This window comes from Aedes aegypti, chromosome 3 (assembly GCF_002204515.2).
Source record: "Aedes aegypti strain LVP_AGWG chromosome 3, AaegL5.0 Primary Assembly, whole genome shotgun sequence".
NCBI classification, from domain to species: domain Eukaryota; kingdom Metazoa; phylum Arthropoda; class Insecta; order Diptera; family Culicidae; genus Aedes; species Aedes aegypti.
The window spans coordinates 408,806,325-408,819,363 of NC_035109.1; the positions used below are offsets into that span (position 1 = coordinate 408,806,325).

The 13,039-nt window shown below is 35.3% G+C and overlaps 1 protein-coding gene across 1 annotated transcript in view; it reads left to right on the forward strand.

Moving 5' to 3' along the window:
- The first annotated feature begins 1,952 nt into the window (after positions 1-1,952).
- Positions 1,953-13,039, forward strand: part of LOC5569139 (sex peptide receptor) — a 98,590-nt gene continuing 87,503 nt past the window's right edge. The window contains exon 1 of the mRNA XM_021848571.1: positions 1,953-3,174. The gene's annotated coding sequence lies outside the window, so the exon portion shown is untranslated. The remainder of the gene's footprint in view (positions 3,175-13,039) is intronic.

Consider the following 13,039-nt stretch of genomic DNA (forward strand, 5'->3'; position numbering starts at 1 on the left):
AGCTTTCAGACAATTGAAAACAATTTTAAAATTAATAAGAACATCCTATATATGAAGAATGAAAAATTCTTATTTTCACCAAACCATACCAAGTAGCGATAGGCAATGATTCTTTTTTGAATACTTTTTCGTGTACCGAAATTTAGGTGACCATTATCACTAAAAACCTTTTGGTCTATTATTACCCGAATGTTGTTCCCTCGAATATCATTTCCTCGAACGCCAGTTACACGAATGACACTTTTCCCCGCAATCCATTCTCCCGAATGGCCCGAAATTTGTATGGAACGTGGTATTAGGATAGAACCACCCCCTTCTACCCCCTTGAACGACCACGTGGTTTTTGGGCGGCCCCAAAATAGATCCAGTTCAATATGAAGAAACAATCTTCAGAGACAGAGTGGTGAACTAGAAAGAATGCTGAGTTTGAAGAAACTTTAAAGAACCGCTGATCAAAAAAGAAGGATGCATATCATATGAACCGTTTAGCACCCTGAAATATACAATAAGTTATGATAATTATGAGTGCCAGAACATTTTCGAGAAAATAGGCCACTTGAGCAAACGGGATATTCAGGACATTTGCGGAACTGGTGTTTGGCGAAACGACATTCGGGATATCGATATTTGGTAGAAAGTAGCACAATCCCAATAAACTGTCAATTGAAAAGCAAAAATTATCGAGAAATTATGTACAATACAATATTCTGATGAAGAACAGATCGCGGTGAAAGGAACTGCATTTTCTCGAAGTTAAAACTAGGTAAAACAGCTTAGAATATTGTATTGAAACCTTATAGGCAAAAATCTCGCAAGAGATGTAGAATAACATTGTTATATTGTCTCTGCTCTGTGCACTAGTAGAAAGCTTAAAATGAGAAGAACGAGATTATTACAATACTGTTAGTTCAATTTAGTGCTCTTGAAGATGTGAAAAAGGCACAATTCGAATATTGTGACGGCCATCTTTGGATTCCGAGATATTTCACCATGCATTAATTGATCAAAATCGACAATAAAAATAATTCTGGGGAATGGTACTTTCTGGCGAATGGTATATTCTGGCAAATGGTTTTCTGGTAAATGGTACATTCTGGCGAATGGTTTTCTGGCAGATGTCATTCTGGCGAATAGTTTTCTGGCGAATGGTTTTCTGGCAAATATCGCACAATCTGCTAGATTACACGATGTATAGCGGAAACTTACATGATGTTATTGTAATTTTACACGATATAACGTGTACATTTGCGACATATCTGGCATTCCCTTCATGTGCATGATTTTACGCTGAAATTTCCATGGATTTTTCTTTCTGTGTTGGTTGAACACGAGTTGAGGAAAAGTCAAAAATAAGTTCAGATGAAGCTCCTAATGTTGATGATAATTCGAACCTACCCACTGCCATCCAGATTTTGTATCCACCATTGAGTCCATATTGACACCGATTGAGGTCTACGAAACCGAAAATCAATCTTTTGCTTTTAAGATTGAGTAAACTACATATTCACAAAAATTAACATCGTTTGGTTGAGCTGAAACGATATCTCTGTACATCTACCACCACCTCCTCAATGATGATCCTTACAATCAAATTTAAACTCCGGCGCATTGCTTGGAGATGAGCGCAGATGGAATATTGTGAACATCGAATTGGCGCGTAGGCTTATCGGAAACCATGGAAGCACAGGCAAACGTGTGAGCGTTCCATCAATGCAATTCAAATTCTGAACCACGAATGCACTGTAAACCCAAACAATCAACGAGCCCAAGCATCGTTTACATCTTCTTGAGAACATGCGTTTTTCGTGCCATTGCGCATGTCTCCATATTCGAAACCGAACGAATTTGTCCAGTCTACCTGCACGCCAATGCACGATGAACAGCGCTATGCGTGACTTTCCTTCCGAAGGAAACAGCGTGAAATCTTCCAGCAACGGCAGCCGTGAATCCCGCTACTAGAAGTGGACAACAGTTGGTCCGGAATTGTGCTCGCAGCTAGTCGTATTTTAAAGATTGTCTCCGGCTTTCCGCGGGAAGAAAGCTCACTAGCGATCCCAGTTCCAGTCTGTGATAAAACCGCTAAAGCCATAGAGGGTGTTACAGCGTGAAACCAAGAGACGTGGTTCAGTCTTATCGAAACTCTTCAGAATGGGACAAGTGAATGGAAAGATGTGATAAAATTAAGTTGAGTGGAATGAAGCAACGGAATCTTTTGACCTGATTGAAGAGAAAAGGCCAACAAATACTGAAGATGTTGTAATGAATAAAAACAAGTGGTACTTTGCAGCGAATAATTTGTACTGATATTTGAAAAGAAAAGTAATGACGGTTTAAAACAAAAGAATTGCATTAAATCTCTAGTGAAAAGTGAAAAACTGGAGAAAAGATATCAAGGTAAAGCTACACAAATTCCCACATCGCCACGGAGTTCACATCGAAAGTGAAAAGAAGCACAATTATGAAGTTATTGTTCTTCAACCGCATGGCGAAAGCATATTAGTGCAAATTATCTATGTATTCAACGTTTCGCTTAGACGACGACGACGTGTTCGCTGAGACGAGAAGATTTCCACTTGGCTGAGATATAGCTCTGTGGAACATATCATAGTGCGACCGAAACAAAAAGCCAACGACGAAAGGATTACGTGAGAGCTGATTCTTGTGGTCTGGGAGGCAAAATTCTTCCGTCGTCGTTGTTAGATGGAAGATTGTAATAGGGACTTCTAATTCCAACTGACGTCCTCCATGCCAACGGATGTTGCTACTGTTTGCTTCCTGATAGCGGTTGGTATACCCAGTGAGAATTAATGCCGTATTCCGGTACGGATGTTCCGCTGAACCATACTGACACAAAAGCACCGGAACCTTGTGTATGTGTGTAGCCTTGATGTTCAACTTGTTGCTTGAAAGAATGTCGACTTCTGGAATGTAGGTGAAAAGACACCAAGGATGTGAAACCATGCTCGAAAAGGAAAACGGTGTGATAGTACATATTGTGGGGGGAATGGAAAGTTAACGGTTTAGGACGGAACGGGGCAACGAATGGTACCTCAAGGTTTTTTACAATCAGCGGCTGGATTATAAAACATAGAGAAAAACAGCAAGGACCAGAAAAATGTACCAGTGATAAATGATTAGAAGTAAGCTAGCAGAAGCTGTAACCATAAGTAAAAAGTAAGTATAAATTGTTATCTGATTTCTGCTGCTCTTGTTATCAGGAATTTGAAAACCGAGCTCATCATACACACAGGTTGACCATAAACTGAAAATTTTATATTCAAGAAGTTATTTCGGTGGGTCACTGGGTCAGGTCAGGCGAAAAGGGTTATGTGCTTTTGTGTCCCTGAAGGTAGGCAAATATCAATTTACAGATAGTTTTCGGAATCGGCTATAATGTGGCCACTATATTAACCCTCTAATACCCAAATTTTTATTTTCGATTTAAGTATTATTTTTCGTTATCTAAAATCGTTCTAAACACGTTTTGGGCATTTATTTATTTTTATTCACAAATTTTTAAATTTTGGTTTTTGATTTTTATAATTTTTATTTTTGAACATCACTAGCTTTTTTCATTTTTTCTTGAAGCCTTTTCTAGTTGTTGATTTTTGCCACTAATAAAAATTTAAATTGTTACGGTATTTTTAAAAATATTAAATTTTTAATTTTTTTTTCGGAGCGTATTTTATTTTCCGTGTAACTAACGGAAAAAACAGGTTTGAAATGATTTTAATACCACCAGGCTCTTCGTTTGTGATAGGTTAATCGTAGAAAAATATAAAAGGTACGATTTTTTATATTACACGTTAAATGAAGCCCAGGCATTTGTAGGTTATATAAGAATGCAATTTTTCAAACAATTTCTAAAAATACAAAAAAGTTTCAAAAGTCATGAAAAACTTTTCTTATATGCGTGTCATGAGTCAAGGTATAAGCCAAAAATAAAATCATTTTGATTTCAGAGCTACAAAAAAATACACATAATTCCAAAGTGTACCCCGTCTAAAGGCGGGGTTGGGTATTAGAGGGTTAAAGAATTTTAAGAAAAACGCATCAATGTGATTCTTTTGAAAAACAATTAAATTGAAAAATCATGGTTCCTACATTTGTTTGATCCATCGCATGACCATTTTCGGGTTCTCCGGGACACCTTGAATTGACTATAATTGGCCAATTTATTTTTAAACATCGGTGTCAAGCTTATGAGAACAAAATTGGGCAAAAGTTCGAATTAGCAGGGGAATAGTTAGAGCCATATATTAACTCAGGTAAAAAGTTGTAAATAGCGTGAAATGCACATATTATCTTTAGATTTATAAGAACATGCTTGTTCACGAGAAGAAAGTCATCAAAATTTCAAGTTCTGTCTAAGTTTTACAAACAACTGCTGAATTGATAAATTCACTCTATTTTTGTCCAATTTCGATCAAAATTTAGAGTGTATATTTATGCAAACATCCTGTCATGGCTGCTATAAAGTATGTTTGTCACAAAAAAAATCAAAATTTTGTGTTTTACTCAGCGAACTTTTGTACCATACTAGTTTCGAACTTTTAACCAGTGGGGTAAAAGTTCGTTTTAGACAATAAATTTTCGAACTGTATTAATTAAAAATGGGTAAATGTTCTGACATAATTTCATTCAGTGTTGGCTTTACTTATGATAAAAACCAACTATGTGATATTTGTTTTTTGGTCGAATGACATTTGGTCGAAAGTATATTAGGTCGAAAGGACACTTGGTCGAATAGACATTTGGTTGAAATGCTTTGGAACATTTATTTTAGCCAAATGACGTTTAGTTGAACGGAAATTTGATTGAAAGCTTACTTTCAAATGATTTTAAATCTCCTTTCCTTTTTATTTTATATGTTAACGACGTATCTTTTATTCTTAAAAAAAAACTAAGGATTCCTTTATATGCAGATGACAGTTTATTGAAGTTGAATGTTGAAAAATGTAATCTAATAACTTATAGCAGAAAACGAAACACTCCGAATAAGGTAGATAAGGTTAGAAAACCAACATGTTAAAAAATGTGATAAAATTAGAGATCTAGGAGTAATTTTGGATTCCAAATTAACGTTCGTTGAACATTACAACACAATAACTCATAGAGCGAGCAATATGCTTAACTTCATAAAACGTTTCGGATAACATTTTCAAGACCCTTATACGATCAAAACCCTTTACGTTGCATATGTGAGATCCATATTAGAGTATTGCAGTGTTGTCTGGTCCCCATATTTGAAACCACATGAAGAACGAATAGAGTCGATTCAAAAGCAGTTTTTACTATACGCACTCCGCAAATTAGGATGGACTGTATTTCCTATTCCGTCATATAAAGCAAATGATGAAATGATGAAATGATTGGAGCCCAGATAGCCGTAGCGGTAAACGCGCAGCTATTCAGCATGACCATGCTGAGGGTCGTGGGTTCGAACCCCGCTGGTCGAGGATCTTTTCGTAACAAGAAAATTTTCTCGATTCCCAGGCCATAGAGTATCTTCGTACCTGCCACACGATATACACATGCAAAAATGGTCAATCGGCAAAGAAAGCTCTCAGTTAATAACTGTGGAAGTGCTCATAAGAACACTAATCTGAGAAGCAGGCTTTGTCCCAGTTGGGACGTAACGCCTAAAAGAAGAAGAATAACTGTGAAATGATTGATCTAAGTATGCCCCGGACCAAATTGAAATCATATTTTAACTCACTAGGAAATCTTAGAATATAAGAAACTATGTAACTATGTAGTCTACAAATGATTGACGAAATAAATAAATAAATAAATAAATTGAAAGATCATTCGGCAGAATTGATTATTATTTTCTAAGTTTTGCAAAGTTGGTAAAATATCGTATTCTTTTGAATAATCTGAATCATTAACTGTTGTTGAATAAAAATGGGACATGCTATGTAGTCTAATTTTTAATTTTCATATATCTTTTTATTTGTAATTTGAAATCATGCCAAAATCAAGGATTTTGATAATGAGTGATCTTCTGAGAAATAGGTTTTTTGCACATTGACTGAAATATTCGGCTCTAGTGAATTCATTATTCTTTGAAAATATCATTATTCTTTGAAAAACTGCTTAGCAAGTTATTGTATTACTTCACGATGTGAACATAATGTTCTTATTATTTTTTATAATTTTTAAATGTTATCGTTCTTCGTAATGAACTTCTGATCTTCATTTGATAAATGCATTCGGAGAGAGTGTTTGGGATCTTTTTGGGTAAGATTTTTGGATGCGGAAATCAGAATTAAAACGACAGGAAAAATTTGCTTTAAGGAAACCCTTTATGGCGAAGTGAATGTTAGACGTCGGTAACGCTGCTTATGGCCGATTGGCTCATAGTGACTTCCAGCTTAATAACATTCTTTGCTGACAGGCAAATAACATGGCTTTGCTGACAGTGTTGATGATCTCAGGTGAATAACAGAGTTTGCAGTAGAAGCTTTGAATTATTAGAAATGAAAATTGTGCTAATACTATGAATCGAGTAAGGGAGACGAGTTAACTGAGGCGACACACTTCCATTTAAGATCAGCTTATCTCAAATATCAGAACATGCCTGAACGAAAAAGCAGCATGAAACGCCAAAAACACAAGAGGTTGATCGATTTGTTGGAAGAGCGTCCATCAAATTGAATTACAAAATTTTGCTAATCACATATAGATTGTTAGTTAAATGGCTGATACTTTTTCAATCATTCAATCACTCCTGTTTAAGCGATAAAATGCTACTCTCGACGATAGTCACACTAAACGTAAAGCTTTGTTTCCATACTATTTAGATTCAACCACTATCCTTTCCACGAAATGTCAAATATCATGTGCTTTCTGTTACAACAATCTTAAAATCGTATCCGCGAAAATCGCGACTTAAAAAATTCGATCCGCGCCTAGAAACACCAATCCGCGCCTAAAAAAAAAAAATCTGTTTCATTGACATCTTTACTACTCATTATAAAAAAATGCCTAAACGTGCTTGATCATAAACTAGTTTTCAATGGTACTAAGTGATTTTTTTCGCCATATATTAAAGTATCAACCATTGATCAAGACAAGTTGTTATACGCTTTTCTGTCAACATTTAGGGTAGTGTTATATGATGAAATACATTTGATAATTACTACAGTTGCGCTACTAGGCAGGAAAAAAGGTAAAAAGCGAACAAAAACAATAATTCGAAATTTTCATGGAGAAAATCGTACTCAAAAATATCACTCGAAATTTATTTGTCATCAACATTTCAATATATTTTTTGTAGAAAATCGTGCAACTTCATAAATGATAGTGTCGCTACAAGCAGAGAGGAGGCCCGGTTTGCAACAATACTTAACACAATTCGATATGATCTTTACATACAATAGGAGATGCAAAAAAAGTTATTAATCATATTTTAAGATGAAAAACATACACAGTAATTTTACATTGTCAATTAGAAGCATAGAAAACCTTAAATTGATTTTTTAAATTTCGAATTTTCATCTCATCTAACTTTAGACTATATTTTTAATTTGTGATTTAGGTTCAAGTCATTTTACTTGTTTAAATATGGCGGGATCATATGACGTAAATTTCAATGATTTTTTCGAAGTGTATGGTTGAAAAGTTAAGCACCAAAATCGCTCAAAATAATAGTAGTTTTGATATCAACTGCATTATGATTTTATTATTTTTCTTCACTCATCGGTTCTCAACAGTTTTCTCCAAATTTACAAATTTATAAATGATCATTTATATTTACAAAATTGTTGCTGAACAAAAATTTACCAAGCAAAACTACTATTATTTTGAGCGATTTCACCCGGTGCTAATTTTTCAACCGCTGTGCCCAAGTAACCAAATAGCACTTTAATTCGCCCTGCCTGCCAATATTTCAGGGCTGGCATGCCCTATATTAGCTGTACAATGGCCTTATAAGTTTGTTGGTTATTTGGGTGTTGTGGTGCTTCAATCGTTGCAATGGTTTTCAAAGCAGATCGTCAAATGGTTTTATGACGATCAGACTAAACTGCAAGAAATTTTATTTAGTTCTATTTACATCGAACATTTCATTAAATAAACATACAATTTTCAGTGCTGCTTTCCATTAACTTCAAGTAATTTGTATCTCCTAGATTTACAATATTCTTCACTGACAAAACTCCTATTCTGACTGAGAAGCAATTGTTAAAGGGAACTTTTCTATTGATCCTAAGATTTCATAGGGTAAATTTTAAATGTCAATCCAAATGTTCTGAATGGTATTAATGAGCGCCATTTTCTAAGATTTTAAACGAAAGAGAAATGTCTTTCAAATTCACAGGATCTGAAAATATTCTATTTTTGGTTTATCTTAAAGTTAAGAACCTATAGATCGCCGTCAATAGAATCAGTTGAATTTTTGATTAGTGTCATTAAGAATTTAGGTAGGAACTACCTCTTGATTGGCTAGCGACCCTCGAGAAAAATTACTCCAAATAAAATGAAAATGATTTACAAATAAAATATTTCTGCTTTTTATATTTTCTTGAACAATATTTTTGATATCAGTTACTATACTAACTGAACTTTATTGCTCTCAAGGAGAAGACTTGAATTTTCTGTTTCAAATATAAATTTCCTAATTATGAAATCACGACTGTATATATGTATATATATAACTGCAATTTATGCTGCATGATTTGGGAAATCCGCGATTTTCGCGACAAAATTTTATCCACCCGCGATTTTCGCGCTTGGCTGGCCAAATCCGCTACAAATCCGCGAAATTCGCGAAATCCGCGAGAATCGCGAAATTCGCGCCTGTTGTAACAGCCCTGCAAATGTCCGTTCGACCAAATGTACTTTCGACCAAACGTCATTCGACTAAATGTCATTCGACCAAATGTATTTCGACCAAATGTCATAGATTCATGTCTTCTAATTTAGAAATTGTTTGTGTGTTGTAGTAGTTAGATATAAGATAAATCTTGATTTTAAAACATTCAAAAAGATTTAAAATGTGAAAGTTATCAAAATTTCACATATGTCCAAATAGGGAACCACTATGGCCATAACTGGTACACTTTCCCTGCTAGAATATTTTTTCCTTGAATGATATGAACACTGCTAACCATTATATTTCACTGAACTGTTCCTGATTTTCGTATTTAAGGTGAAGATGAAACGGAGCCAAACTTCAAATGTTCAAGAGCAAGGATCTGGAGAACTAAACTTCCGTTTAACCTGAAAACTTAATCGATTGGTCACTAGCTGGTGGTGACCAATCGATTAGGTTTTCAGCTCAAACACCTTAACCTTTCACCTTAACGTCTTGTAGTGCTTTTGAATTGGATTGCGGTTAACTCACACTTACACAAACAGTGTTGCCAGCTATCTTATATCCGTTTCAATAATGACAGCCGAAAAATGGAGTTGCATTTTAGTTTACTTTATTTATGTTCTATATTGTAAAGCGTTACTTTTAGTTTTTTTCGTTTTTCGTTTTTTGATTGCCTTTCTCTTTTATGCTGTAATTATACAAACCTATATAATACATCAGTTCATTTTCCGGAATGAAAGAAGACAGCTAGAACAATCTTAGTCACGTGAATTCAGGCCTCACAAAAGAAGCACCAGTATTAATGTAACTTAAGGGACATGAGCCCGTAGCTTGTATTTGAGACTTGTAAAGTTTCTTGTGTAAAATATGTTACTATTTTTTTAAACATTCATATTCTAGTGGTTCTATCTTTTTATAGAGGAACTATGCACAGTGTCCAAAGCTAACCAGTATTTCTGAGTCTAAAATATAAATTAAGATTTTTTATGTGAGATGTTGAAAGTTCACCAAGTTTCTGTATTATTGTCGTGTAACCTTTTGTGTTCAGTATATCATATTCACATGATAGAACTACATTAATTTGCTCGTCTGAATTGGAAATCAATGTGATTGGTCAATTCAAGATGCGAAGCTTAATTTCTGGCGGAAACTGGTTATGGTAGCCTATATTAACCAACGAAAGTTCTAAAGCGAAAAATTGGTTCCAGAGCAGTTCTCATTTTTTTCATACACAATATATGATGCAAATCAGAAACAAATATTACCTCACACAGATCGTCGTACAAAAGGATACGCAACACACATATTTCTTCAAACACTATACCTCTGCTCTGGGAGAGCATCAATTGGAAACAATTCTGGGAACGGTCCACCTCAAAAAGTACGATAAAAGTTTCCGGTGATAAACAATCCATCCCTAATGGCTTTACCAAAATATGTTCGAAGCTTTTTTACAAGATCCATCCGAAGAACGAAACGGTTCTATTTCTGCAGCATACGAACTATCCCGTTCCATCACTTTAATTCGAGATTGAAATGGATTCATTGGAGTCGTCATCAGACACCAGTCTGGTTTGAGTTTGATCTGTTTGAAATGTTGCAAAACCAACAAACAACTAACCCCCATACATTGTGAGCGAACGTTTTCCATTTAAATAGAAAGGCCGTGCAGAGAAACTTAAGCAAAATTTAGTCATCATGTTGAATATTCGGAGTATTTGCCTCCTACGGCTCTTATAGGTAGAGTAAGGTGGGGCAAAAGTTCGACCTTAGTGGTATAATCAAAGTTTCCAAGAAAATAATAGCAGTTGAAACAAAACAAATACCATACAGTGAACCTTCAACATATTGGCTATAATTCTGCTGAAAAAACTAGTGTCAAAATATTTACCGATTTTTAGTTGTAACACTTTCAAAATTGATTGTCTTATTCGAACTTTTGCCCCACCGGTGGGGCAAGAGTTCGAATCTAGTGTGGGGCAAAAGTTCGCTGGCTAAAACACAAAATATCGATACTTTTATGACAGACATACTTTATACCAGCCGTAAACTTAAGTTTGCCGAAAAATACACACTAAATTTTCATTAAAAATTGCCCAAAACAGAATTAATTGTAATATGTTCAAAAATAGCAGTTTTTCGCAAAACTAAGTGGATATATAAAATTTTGGGGACATTTTTCGAACGATCAGGCAAATTAAGCTAAATTTGAACATAATGTGTGGATTTTAGGCAATCTGTTATTTTTCCCGTGAGTTTATACATGGGTCGAACTTTTGCCCCGCTAATTCGAACTTTTGCCCCACTATGGGCCAAAAATTGTTCCAAACATTTATGCAAAAACTAATACATCTCAAAGCATCCTTATGATAGGCCTAGAAACGCCCTCACATAAAATATTGAAAAAAAAAAATTAACTTCATATGGTTCCATGCAACGAAAGTTCGACCGAAAATTACAATATTTACGTCGAAAAACGACAAACAGCCAGAACTTTTTCAAATCACAATCAATTTTCATGATATTTGGAGTAAATGTCTCTTACTTGAATAGCATTCGAACCACCATGACATTTATAAGTTTGGTTTTGTATTGAGCTAGAAATCTTAAAAAGAAACTCTTGCCCCACTCGAACTTTTGCCCCACTTTACTCTATATGATGGAAAACTTTTTCTTTGAACAGAAATTTCCAACTACCCAGCAAGAAAAACGATAACCTCACCGGAGCGCTGATAATCCCAAGTCTTACAGCTCTAATCTGTTCGAGCAGGAGCGAGTGAAGATAGTATGGATTTCTGGGAGAAACAGACATAAAATAATGTCAAATCCCAGCTGCATTATCCCGCATCGAACTGCATAGAACATTTCGAAGTGTGTGGGTGAACGAAGCTTTCCATAAGACAACTTCGACAACTCATAATAGCTTCGATTATGAGAGATTTATAGGTGGATTAGTGTGACAAACAATGATTAAAGGAAGAAGAAAAAACAAATACCATACAATCATAACTCTAATCCTATGCTCGCCGCCATTTTTAAAATCGAAAAATGTGATTTTTCGGAATTTTTAGCTACAAGATAGGGGTGTTAGATGCCGTTCACAAATTACGTAATGTTTCTAAAAAATGAATGTTGCTGTTGAAAACAAAACGAAGCAATTGTATAACAACAAAAATTCTTGTCAGTGCATCATCATCCATGACTCTGAATTTTGTCTTGCATTCCGTAAAATGCCTTATTCTTGTGCGTGACCATGCGTCTCCACCTTTCGTTTTATTGCCTCTATTCTCTAACGTTGTCAACCCAGCTTCAGCACTTCCGAAGAGTGTGTGTAGGTACGCTGTCAAAGTTTATTAAAACTTATTCCACTACGCCAAATTGTTTATCATCAAACTCGTCTGGTTTATTCTTTTGTGAATTTAGCTTGTACATCCAACCCCCTCAACTGAAAGCAACTGAAAAACTTGTCCCACTTTTTCCAACAAAACACTATGCTAATGGTATGTCTGCTGCAACCCAAAAACTTTCCCAATCCGGGTCTTTGTCCCTGGCAAAATTGTATGTACCTCCCGCACATCTGTAATCGTCACTTTGCGAACGCTGTTCAGTCATGTTGCAAAATCGTATTCCAAGTAAACACCATTCAACGCCGAATGCTGCTGACTTTTTCATAGGATGTGGGTCCATGGCATTCAAGTACGTAGCCAGAATAGGGGCATAGGTAGGGTTGCATAGGTGATTATATTTTTTGGAATTTTAGAGAGATGGTCTTGAGCATTAAATTTTATTTGAAATTGCTTCATGATATTTTTTTACTAGTTCTTGAAGTCCAACCAAAAATCAGACTTCAGCCACAGCTCTTACCATAAATCATTCGCAGGTTTATCAACAGTTGGCAGTAAATCTTGCGAGGAATTTGTCATCAATCTATTGTGAAACAACGAACTTTTCTTAGCAGAGTGATTAGAGTCCAAGCCTACAAAGTACAATCATGCTGAAGGTGTCTGGGTTCGATTCCCGGTCGGTCCAGGATCTTTTCGTAATGGAAATTTCCTTGACTTCCCTGGGCAAAAGTATCATCGTAACCATATCATCGTATCAATTTGTCCATTCAATCCAATTGCAAAGTATATGTAATGTTTAGTTTTTCAGTAGTTGTAATCATTCCAATAATTTATTTTAGATATTGTTGCCGGGAGTAGCTCGAATTTCTCCATG